At 40.2% G+C, this 12,206-nt stretch overlaps 1 protein-coding gene across 3 annotated transcripts in view; it reads right to left on the bottom strand.

Annotated features, from left to right (window-relative positions):
• The window catches only part of MIDEAS (mitotic deacetylase associated SANT domain protein), a 53,017-nt gene extending 41,277 nt beyond the window's left edge, over positions 1 to 11,740 (bottom strand). Inside the window, exon 1 of one of the 3 annotated variants that reach the window (XM_059849572.1) lies at positions 11,562 to 11,740. The gene's annotated coding sequence lies outside the window, so the exon portion shown is untranslated. Of the gene's footprint in view, positions 1 to 11,122; positions 11,318 to 11,561 lie in introns of those variants that run through there. The other 2 variants (XM_059849574.1, XM_059849573.1) reach the window with 2 other exon arrangements.
• Between the last annotated feature and the right edge of the window lie 466 nt (positions 11,741 to 12,206).

The following is a 12,206-nucleotide window of genomic DNA, read 5'->3' as shown; positions in this document are numbered from 1 at the left end:
TTCCAACTAATCTGACAATGCAGTTGAGATTTTCTGATGGTGTCAGAACACTGAATATTGAAAGCCAAAAGAAAACCACATTCTTCCATGACAAGCTCTCTATTTACTCTATTCAGCCTTGCACCAGCTCTCCAAATCAGGACCATAAGTAATAGCTACAAAGAGAACACTACAAGAAAGCCTTCCTGTTTTCATTCTCTCATGCACAGTGGGTAATAGTTTTGTGTAAAGCAGTCACAAGCAGAAACCCTATAATAGGAAGGGCAAAGTGTTAACTTTGCAGTTGTTACTGTCAGTTTTTGATTTTGTCTGCTGGTCCTCTCTAGTCACATAGAGCAAAAGTAGTATCAGTTTCACAAAAAATACAGCTGTGTTTTTGAACATAAAGACAACTTCTCTCAACTCCTTACTTCCTTACAATCCAAAATTACCTGTGTGCAAGACTACCCTGTCCTTCCTACACTGTAGCCTTTTGTGTCCACGACCAATCCAACCTATAGGTGTTCCAAGTGAAGGTTTAATATTACAAAGGGTTACAAACATGCAATCTTATAACCAAATATTTTTCCCCTTTTTCATGCAAGCAAACTTCATACTCTTCAAATCTGTTGTAGGATGCATTAAGCCATTTTGTCTTGACCGACTAGTAGATTTTCATTTAAATATATCAACAATATGCAAAAATGTTCGGGGGGGGGGAAGCAAAGGGTTAAAATCTCCATGACAGTTGCTGCAAAGAGATATTAGTAACTTGACAAAATATTCACAAAGTCTCCTGCATTCAAAGCCATTATGCTTTTCGCCTCCAGACAGGGTCAGTATGTCCTGCCAATTCATGAGCTCCCAAAAATAAACCAGTTGAGTAACTAAAGATGTCAATAGATTTTCACATTGCCTCCACACATCCAAACGGTAGTGCTTAGATGGTTACTTGTAAACAGCCAGGCATCCTACACTTAACCTAGAGCACTTTCCCATGCAAATTCTGTCACTTGCAGTTACTCTGTTAGAGCTGTCACTGAACAAAGAATATTTTTCCACCTCCAAACTGTACTCTCATAAATCAAGTCACTCAGAAAGAAAAACTGTCTTTTTAAAATGCTTTATAGCACATAGCAAAATTGAGTAGTTCTATTCATCTTCACAATTAAAAAAACCCACAACAGAGCAGCTGAGAGATGTAAAAAATGCCCCGAATCCATGCTTCAAGGGAGAATGTTGATCCACCACTTTCTTTTCTTCCATCTTTGACCTTTTCGGTGACACTACCAAAGTTACCCAACTGAGAAACAGAAAAGTATGAAATAATTCTGCATAAGAGGCAGACTGAAATCACCTAAGTGCACAGAGCCAAGGAGATGATAACTTTGTTCACTGACATGATTGAAAGCCAAGTAAGTAACCTGGCTAGGGAAACTACTCAATCTGCTCTACACAAAAATTGAAGCACTCATTTCTATGCACGCATTTCTAGAGTGCAATCCAGAAGACTCCATTCTACATCTTAGATTTCTAGAATAAACATGACAGGATTCAGCAGAGAACTAAAATTCAGACTTTTAATCACAATGTCCAGGGAAAAGCTAGTCAAGAGGGCCCGTAGCAGATGCATATAGGCAATAAGGTATCTGCAATTCAATGAAAAATTGCTATTTCACCCAAGGCTTAAGTGCCTCTATCTGCTGGACCTAAACAGAGGGTGCCAAAAACCACTGCTGAACAGCAATGTCAGCTGCTTCTCAAGGAGGTGTGAGAGGGTTCTGGGCTCCTCTACAAAGCCTGCTGACAAAACACTCACCCGGCCATACAGATGCAAATTCAGACTCACATACCACACCTTCCCCTATCAGGAGGGCCCATCAATCAACTCCTCTGTGTGGGGCAGAATCTCCGTTTCTACTCACATTATGCCACTGAGTGTTAGGTCAGAGTATGGTTTTGTAGCCTCTCCGTTGAAGACGATTACCTCACCTTTAAACGACGATGATAACATGGCACAAACGATGTAAAGTACTTGTCAAGTACTTGTGAGGTTGCAAGAAAGGGAGCAGACTGGAAACATTTTGCTGTTTTATGTCCCATGGCACCAGAAAACAAATGCTTCCTGAATTGCATTTTGTTGTCTTCTCTTTCAGGTCTGCCTGCCTTTAGTCCAACTTGTCCTATAGCTGTCTAACAGCTTGTAGATGCAAGTGTAGACTCGTGTATTAGATACAGGAAGTTCCACAACTGGAAGACCTAATGCCCTTCTGCATGAGGGCAAAGAGCATGACTTGTTCTAAGCTCAGGGCACCTGTTCCTTATTGCTGCCCATTTCAGTTTCCATATAAGCAGCTTGTTGTGTCTAAGGATGAATCAAAGACTCAATGAATACATACATCATCATTTCCCTTTAAGGGTGGGACACCACTGAAAAAACAATAAAAGCACTTCAGGCTACTAAAAGAGATTAAGAGCAAGATTTTACTTCAGATTTTAAAAGGCTATGCAAAGCCATTGCCTTCTTGGGAACAGAATTGGGAAATCTTAAATATTTTAACCCAATTAATATGTTAGAAAGCTCCCCTAGCTTCAATTTCTAGGCTATATTTCTGAAACAGATCTCTGTAAGAACTGTCGGTACAGACTCTATCACAGCATTGCAATCTCCACTGGCAAATGAGATCCACAAATTTACTTTTGACAAAAGGGACCCCTATAGATTGCTTAGCTTTCCAAACGTCTAGGGGTATCCTGCACCTTTGTAGCATATTATCCAAACTAAAGTGGTACAAACCCTCAGTAAAACCATATTGCCTCAGAAAATTAAAGTAAAACTGTAGACTTCTCCATGCACCCTGAGATCAGGTGCAGTCTTTTTTATTAATGCTTGTGATGTGAAGATGTCCTGGTTCCAGCCAGCACAGGGTTATTTTTTGTAGCAGACATGAGGGGCACAGCTAGGTCATGGAGGTTACTCTACACCATCTCATGTCATTGCTGGGATGGAGAAAAGGGAAATTCTTCTAGGGAAAAGGGTGATTGTTGAAATTGTAGATTTGCTTCTGGTGAGAAAATGTGGCAGAGGGAGCCATCAGCTATTTTATTGCTGTTACTGCTCCTTTACTTATCTCATTGTGGTTTCCAGTAAGCTGTTCTTAGCTCAAGCCATGATCTTTGTCTTGTGTGCCTCCAGTTCTCCTCTTCAGCCCATCAAAGTGGGAGAGAAGGAGAAAAGGCAGAGAACTGGTGTGTGGTTTGGAGAGTGGGGGCACTAGACTGGGGAATACCATTCCTAAACCTTGACAAAAGAGCAGAAGAAAAACATCTTATGCAGGTTTGAATTATACTCAATTCTTCTCACGCAGATCTCAAACTCAAGAGACTATAGAAAACTGGATTTTTTTTGCATCATAAGAAATTATCTTTCTGTATTTGACACCAAAGGATTGCTGCAAACATTAGTGCCATCTCTGCTTTTCAGCTAAGTAACATGTGAACCACTGAGTTTTCTTGTTTTCTTTTGTCACATGGTCCTTGGAGTGTGCTATTATGGTACTATACAGGCTGAAGAAAGCATTAACAATTCGAGATCAAAATTCCAAATACAGTTTAAATACCAGTATCTCTCATGAAAGAAGTATTAAGAATTTCTAAATCTAAGTATCTTCCTATAGTCACACTTTTTTTATTTTGTGTGAGCATGAGAGTGTTGGTTTGTGAGTTGTCTTTTAAAAACAACGTGCTTTGCTCTTTCATCTAAATGTCATTCTTCCACAAATATCAACAGGAACTTTATAGTACTATAACAATAGAATATTGCTGATCAGGATTGGAAAAGACTATTGATTTATCACCACTGGGGAAATACTTCTGTTAACTTCTGTTAAGAAAAAAGTAAAAGTCATTTTAACATCACTTTAATCAGCACAGAAGCAGCAGCATCTGGATGGATGTTTTAACACTAACATGGATGTTTTAACATCAACTTCAAGTATCAAATACACTATCCCTTTAACTAAATATCCATGTATATGTGGTCAAGCAGTTGCTGGTGTTGACAAGTATTTGGGCCACTGCCCTTGCTCTCATACTTGCCTAATGATACCTCTGACAGAGATGCCTAGCAAAGACATCCATAAAGTGGCTAAAAAGCAGCAGTGCAAGCTGGTAGCCAGTGAAGGGTCTCTAGCCTTGCCCTGTTGCCCCTGTGTTAGAAATGCATTTGCTTTATGACCAGTTCACCCCAGCCTCATCTGTCTCCCGTGCTTAAGAATTCAGCAAATACATGTTTATGCCACTCTCAGACAAACAAAGACCTGCATCATGGCATACATGCGTGAACAGGCAAGCTAGTTCATTTTAAAATGCCAGGAGAGATTACCTGAATAAGGAAACTGAATTTTCCAGTGTACAATTTTTATCAGTAGTAATTATTACTATTAAAGAGCTCTTCCAGTTGCAGAAAAAAACTTTACAAATCGAGGCTTCAAATCTGTACTTCTTTTGCTAACAAAGCCCTCTGCATTTTAATTTCCTCTCTAAAGGTAACTAGGTTTATTTATATTGCAAAAAAAAAAAAAAAAAGCTCAGATAGCTTTGTTCATCTTTTAATAGAAAAATTTCATCATTGACATCAATATAGGTTCTTGCAGGGCAGCCCCTTATTCACTGTTAACAAGTGCAAACCCCAAGTATTGTATCAGCTATATCACACTTCCCAGGTTTTTAATTTCTCAGTTCTTCAAATGTTTATTCTTTACATCTGAAATTCAAGATTAAAATACATTGTTTATAAGGAGCCTCACATTCTTTTTGTATCTTCTTAGGTGCTAAAAGGTCTTTTTATCACAGATCAAATTTTTCTACAGAAACATTTACAATACATTTTCTGCAGAAAGAAAGCTGCAATAGCAAAATAAGTCATCTAGTACCATACCTGAAATATTTCACTTTTGCCAAAGAAGAAGGACTAAACCAAGGAGGAGTCCCATACTTTAAAAGGAAAGCAGTTCCCATACTTCAGAGGGAAAGAAATGTCTTAAATATCCTTTTGACTCTTAAATGTATTTAGAAAATCAACATAATGAAAGACCAGTTCAATGCTGAAATTAAATCAGAAAAAAGTGGGACTGATAATCAAATGCAACATTTTGCACAGTTGTTTACTTACAATCACACTCTTTACGTGCAAAGGTTTTCTGATTATTCAAGAAGGGCAGCTTAAGCCCCTAATAACAGGAATGCCTAAGGGTACAGTAATGCTTCACTAGTATGACAAAAGTCTAGCTTTTGTTTTTAGTATATTGCTTTTCTTCTCCAGAGACATCTCAACATCCCTTAAAACATGTTAATTTAAACAAGTATTGTTTGGAAAGTCCACATTATTTACTCATATATACTTATATTTTATAAAGATTTGAAAATACAATAGCTTTCCTTTAAAAAATTCAAATAAAATTTGTATTGTTAATTAAATATTATGGAACTGTCCCCAATATATAGCATGTCTCATGCAGGCTAACATCTGGAGTTTATCACAAAAGATTCAAAGAGAATAATTCAACTCAGAATTTTCAAAGTAATGAAATCAAACTAAATCATAGGGGCAGTCAGATTTTTCTGCCAGTTTCACATATGTGAGTATTTGGGATCCTAAGTTGTCATCATTGGAATCTCCTAAAGCAGTCTTACAGCTGTGGCTCTCTCTCCTCCCACTAGGAATTTGGCAGTGCTGGGATTTTGTTCTCAAATGGTATAAAATCAAATTTAAATAGGAAAATACTTTGCTAAATTCTTCTCCACCCAAGTGCAGTAATTTCCCTCAAACACAGCAAACTCTCCTTTCAGGAAGTGCATGAAAGAATCCATTATGTAGGGAGAAATAAAAGCCTGAAATCAAAACAGTTTAAACTCCCAAAAGTATTGTTAAGGATGTTATAAAACTGTAAACAAGAATGCAATTCTTAACAAGTAACCAGATGACATATGCAGGAGCTGAAAAGGAAATGCTCAAGGAATCCCAGGCGTACACAGGCATGGCAGGTAAGGCCGCACCTAAGCATACGTGATTAAGTCAAGTTTGAAATCTTGCAACATCCTCATGAAACTTGGGATCCAAACAAAAATGCACTTTTACCTATGAACTACACCATAACGAGGCTACTTGGAGATTATTCAGACTTCTGGGACTAGTTTCAACTTTGGACCTCACTACGATGCACAGCGCAGACAAGCTGACAAGCATTTCAGCAGGCTGACTGCCCCACAACATGCAGCTCCAGAGAACAACAGGTTCTGGATTGTCCATGCTGAAGGGAAGCAGCCACTCTGATAGCTGGAAATCCACCCCAGAACTCTGTACCACAGGCAGGCTGCGAAACCAAACCAGTATTTCAAAAAGTCTTGTTAGTTACAAGCCCTTCAAAAAATAAAATTAAAAAATAGACTAGAACAAAACTTGCAGTTATAATTCATGCATATTTTGATCACCATTACTCTAGAAATAACAAAAGCAACATTATCAAAGACAAGAAATTAAGATAAACTCCAAAATACAGCATTATATTCAAGGTTAACATAATAGTACAAACAGTCAAACAAAAAACTTCAGCATGGTTTAAAAAAAAAAACAAACCCAACAAAACTTCATAAACTACTCTAGCATCACAAGGAGAAGAAACTTTTGTTCTCAGGGGAACTGAGTTATAAAATGAGATACGTGCATATATATAACAAATAGTGTGTGTACATATAAATATATACAAACATTTAATTTGTCTTCCTAAAATAAACAACAGGAGGATATACCAATATATATAATTGCAGTGTAATCTCTCCTATCATGGGGAAAGCCAAGCAACTGAGAACCAATGTGAGATGATAATAGGCAGCAAAGAAAAAATAAAGTATGAACACTGACTTGATTCACCTTCCTGTCTCTTTACATCCCAGCTCTGAACTTATAATGTATCAGTAAGGTATATAGTAAAAAAGATATCAGAACTGTTTCTCTGTTTACTACTTCAGGTACTAATAACACTTAACTTGTTTCAATTCTTACCAATGCTAAAGTCAAATGACACAGTTTTTACAATTCTTACCAATGCTAAGTCAAACTATACCCTTAATTTTCACCAATTAAGGGTAAAAAGGAAAACATTATTCTATGCTTTGCTGTAAGCCTTTCAAGATGTCTTTAAGAACAAACAAAAAATTAACACACACTGGCCACACCCTCCCAAAATAGCTTTTCCTAGTTTTCAACTTCTTGATTAACACCAGCCGTCAATTCAACAAGGGGCAATCAAGTAGTTTACTTGTACATAAAAAGAACATTAATTTTGGGGTGTGTACATTTCAAAGAATATCTGTACATCATATTATATACAGATTAATGAATGATATTAATTTAGGTATTGTTATCTGGTGGCTGTCAGTTGCACAAAATACAATAAAAAGCATCATGAGAGCCTGAAAAACAAAGAATTAATTACCAAGATTATCTCTGCATCCACATTCAAATGGTTGCTCCTAAAAACCTGGACTGCATTCAAAATGCATGTATTCACACCTTTCCCTGGTGTGCAGAGTAGAGCTTTCCCTCATAACTTTTTCAGTCACTGGAGTCGATCAGCAGAGCACTAAGGGCTACAGCTGGAGACCGCTCAGAAACAGAAGCTGTGCAAAGCGTTGTGAAGTGCTCCTTGAGCAGCCTCCTGCTGCAGACACATGCCATTTGTGCACTGCAAGCTGCTGGATTTTCCACACAGAATGCAAGGGGCTGCTATGCAGCTACAAAAACTCAAATTATTACTGACCAGCCACCTCTCTCAGGGACATCTGTAATGCATAACAAGGATTTCTTAGTTTGAAGGCTCAAATCACACCAGGGGAACGTGTGATTCAAAATACAAGCAACTCCCGTCTGACATAAAGCTCTCTGCCACACTTGCAATTATTAGGGAAGGTCCTCAGGATATTTCATTGAATTAGCAGTTCATCCCTCCTATTTACAAATTGCTCAGTGACAAGTCTTCCCTTTGGATGTGACTCATGAGCATTGGTTTGCTCGTGCCAGAACCTGCAGTGTTTTGGGCATATATTGCAAAACCTCACCAACAGAGCTCCTGCCTCCCTCACCTCTCCATTTCACACTATGAATACTCAAAGTGGTTTACTTCTCATTTCATGTCTCTTTGAATGTAACTAATTGCACTGGAGACAACATTCATATTTACTACGTTTAATTTTAGCATAAACTGTAATTTAATGCAACCAGTACTAAAATTTTATGCAAAGCTCCAGAACAAAAACAAAACAGCCAAAAAAAAAAAAACCCCAGAACACCACAAAAAACTCCAAAAAACGGTACAAAAATCTCCAGCTCTTACCAACATTTCTATTCTACAGTTTGATCAGCAGGTTAAAAAAACTGTTTGCTAAATGCTTACCTAAACTCAACACAAAACTATGTAAGTTTCTTGAGCAGAAATCCTTCAAGAACTGCTAAGCATATAGAAAATACACACACCTTTGCAAACAGGGCCACAGGCTAGCAGATTTCCAGTCTGATTCATGACAGTCCCTCTTGTCTCCTTACATGCCTGGGCACACCTCCACACACATACCACCAAGGTGGCCATCTCCAAAGAAAGAAGGTCCTCAAGTCAGGGGCAACTTAAGGGCTTGATTAGCAGCTTGACAGAAGAGTATCATGAAAGGGATGACAGGTTTGACAGTATCTCCTGTGGCTCTGCAGCCACCACTGACATGCGACCATAAGAGTGAAAATGCAAAAATATAATCTAACATTTGGAGCATTTATGCAGGCTTTTGAAAAGCTTGCATTGTGCTACAGCCCTCATCACTTCATATCAGCACTGCTCGCATGCACCTGGACGGGTTAAAGGCTAGCACAGCTACACCTTTGTTTTGCTAGCATGCACACAAATGTATATATATCTATGACTAATTCCACTGAGAACCACAGGACAACTCAAGGACGTGCAAGTTACCTACTCCTTTGTATACAAGTCCAAAGAATCCTAGCTAAAAACTCTCTCCCACCACATAGGTTGTAAAACCCAAAAGATTTAGCACAAGGAATGACTATTTGTATCACTACCACAAATGATTCAAATCAAATCTTTAAGAACTACTCCAGAGGTAATTTTGAGGTTAAAACATCCAGTATAACACAGATTGTTAAGTTAGTCAAGACATGAAGCACAATTTCAAGAAAAATCTACAAGTAGAACATCACAGTAATGCATACATTAACATATTTCTTTCATGTTTTATTAAAACAAAATGCTCCAATAAACTTACAGAAGGATCACTAAGATCAGTTGTCAAATGACAAAAAACCCCCAGCAGATCCCTTCATTCTTCATTAACAAAGCCACATATATTTTACATGAACCATTTTCTTGACAACCTGAGGAAGCTACCAATAATATGTGTGTTTTCAGCTAAAATATGTTTTAGTTGGACACCAAGAAATTTTAAAGCAGCTTTCCATTTTTATAGTACTTTTCATTGCAGTGCTCAAAACCCTTTACAAGCCTTTGTGGCATTTATTAAGACATCAGCTATAACAGCTGAAGAAAACACTTCCAGAAATTTGTCTCTAATGTTAGAAAGGCCAGTATCTGAGCACTATATCTGAAATCTTTCAGATCTGTCAATGAATTCCAAGTACTCTCAAAACTAAGCAGATAAAAATAACAGGGGACCAGCATTTCTGAAAAACAAATCTTAGGGAACCTAAGTTGTACCCACAAGATTTTTGGCATTATTATGATGTTCTTTCAAGTCTTAGTTAAAAGCCTTGCTAATAGAGTGTCAGTGGCACACTTTCTCAGTGCCTCATACTATCCCTCAGCCAACACTGCCTACAAGATCACTGAACCAGACGCAACTTTTAAGTTAAAGTTGAAAAAGCATGCTCTGAGCGAATCTCTCGTCTGGTAGTTTGCTCAAGATCTAAGTTTTTGTGGCCTGACACAGAAACTCTCCCGAATGCTCTTCTCTCCATTTCCAAGCCAGCTAGCTGAACTGCAATTTCTTATTTTAACATAGGTCTTTTTCCCACACAAGCACACAAAAAAATTGACCAGAGCAAGAATTACACTAAATGTGCAGGACTGTAGCAAACCTGCTTAGATTTCAGCTTGTATATAATCACTTTAGAAACATGAACCCGCAGATTCAATGAGCTTTCAATTTCTGTCTGCTGTGATTTCAGAAACTACTAGTGGCGTTACTGCTGAGTATTTCAGATTTGTGATTTCTACGATCAGCCTCACTCCACTTCTACCTTCCTCTTCTAATTCTCTGAAGTCAGTCTAAGAGGAACGTGGCAGTTCAATGCAGAACACATTCTCTTTTTAGCATTTGCAATGCAAAACTAGGTTTTGTTCGGTACAGAAATCTTGCACAATAGCCTGTGTATACGTATTCGTTCCAACTATGCTGTCCTATGCAATCACTCTGTAATTACACACAGTCATAAAGCTGCTGCTGTTGCTGCTTGGAACTGCAGTCTCGCCCTCCAAACAACCTAATAGTCTCTGCATTAGGACATTTCTTTCTCTCTCTTCCCCTCCCTTAACTGCTTGCTCCAGTACAGATGGCCTTTACACTAAGCTCAAAGCACGTAACCGGAATGAAATCAAGTTATTATTAAAAAATTAGATGTTTTTAAAAGAATGTAAAATAAATCTCTGTTGAGCTAACAGAATATTTTGCTAATTCTGCAAGCTGCAACCACACAAGACTTTATAAACCAAAAATAAATCCTGCTTACGCCTGTTTAAAAAAAAAAAAAACCCGTAAGTATTATATAAGACTTTCACATACGCGCGTAGGTGTATTGTCAGCTTTTACTGCTAAACTGCAACGAATCGGTCTTTTGCAGTTGCTGCCAGAAAAGAGCTGTACACTTGAAAGCACGGGATTTTTCAAACATTATCTAACAAATTCCTCCCCACCCCCCTCCACTGCGTAAACTCCAGCAGAGCGATCCGACCCTCGCCACGATGCGCGCTCAGCGGCGGCCGGGACCCGGCGGCTCCTGCGCAGCACCCTTGGCCCCGCACACGCCGCGAGCAAAGAGAACCTCCCCCCGCCCCAAACCTACCCCCCAAAATTCCATCCGCAGGCAGCTCACCCGGACACAGACACATCCTGAAAGAAGTGCTGCAGCCAGGCAGCCGCGAAGAAACCCCTCCGGAGCGCTCGGAACAACTCAGGCTACGGCAGGAGGCGACGGCTCAGCAGCCGAGCCTGGTCCCCCGCAGCAGGCGGGCCGGGAGTGCCGCCGCCCCGGCCCCGTGGGGCTGCGCGGCCCGGGCGCGGAGCCAGCCGCCCTCGTCACCTCCACAGGTACTTCTGCTCCTCATCCTGCACCCAGCACCCACAAACAAAGCACGCACCACCACCCCCAAAAGAAACGCCCCAGGAAAGACACCCCCTCTCCAAAATGGCAGGAAAACGGAAGCAAATCGTGCAAATTTAAAAAAAAAATAAATAAACGCGCGTAAAAGAGGAGAAGGAAGAAAGAGAACGTGCTGGCTCACCTGCGCAGGCAGGCACGGCGGGCGTCGCGGGGGAACGTGGAGCAGCTGTTTGCAGAGGGGGGCGGGAGCGAAGAAGGAGGGGAAAAAAACCCCCAAACTTTGTTTCTTTCTCTCCGGGACTCAGCGAAAGCGTCACTTCCTAGTGCAGTAAGCGGGGAGGCTCCCGGGCCCGGGCTCCTCAACTCCTCCTCCTCCCGCCTTCCTCCTCCTCCCTCCGCGGCGCAGCTCCCGCCGGCCCTCAGCGCCTCACCCGGCAGGGGCCTGGGCCCCCTGCCCTTGTCCGCAGATCTCGGCTTGACCTTCTGCTCTTGGCTGTCGCTGCTGCTGGCAACGAAGGAGAGGAAATCCCCAACGAGTGAGGGGCGGGCAGAGAGTTTGCAGCATTGATTTGAAAACCAAGCCCTGCAAAATACTGCCGTGTCCAATACCCGTCGGAAAGCGCCGCTTTGATGCCCCTAGTTCAGAGCCAGCCCCTTCAGCAAGATAAGGCTTCGTGTCCTTTTTCTCTAAAGAAAAGCAAACAAAGAGCTTTTCGTTTTTAAGGAAACCCTTGTACCAAAGGAAAACATGCTTTTCTGTTTCTCCCCTTCGGTCTTTTCTCACTTTTCCAGAAGAAAAAGTGGGGGGAAAAAAAAAAAGGAAAGG

Source organism: Haemorhous mexicanus, chromosome 6, assembly GCF_027477595.1.
Source record: "Haemorhous mexicanus isolate bHaeMex1 chromosome 6, bHaeMex1.pri, whole genome shotgun sequence".
NCBI classification, from domain to species: Eukaryota; Metazoa; Chordata; class Aves; order Passeriformes; family Fringillidae; genus Haemorhous; species Haemorhous mexicanus.
The sequence above is the reverse complement of the archived record's forward strand: the minus strand, read 5'-3'. Positions and strand labels throughout refer to the sequence as shown.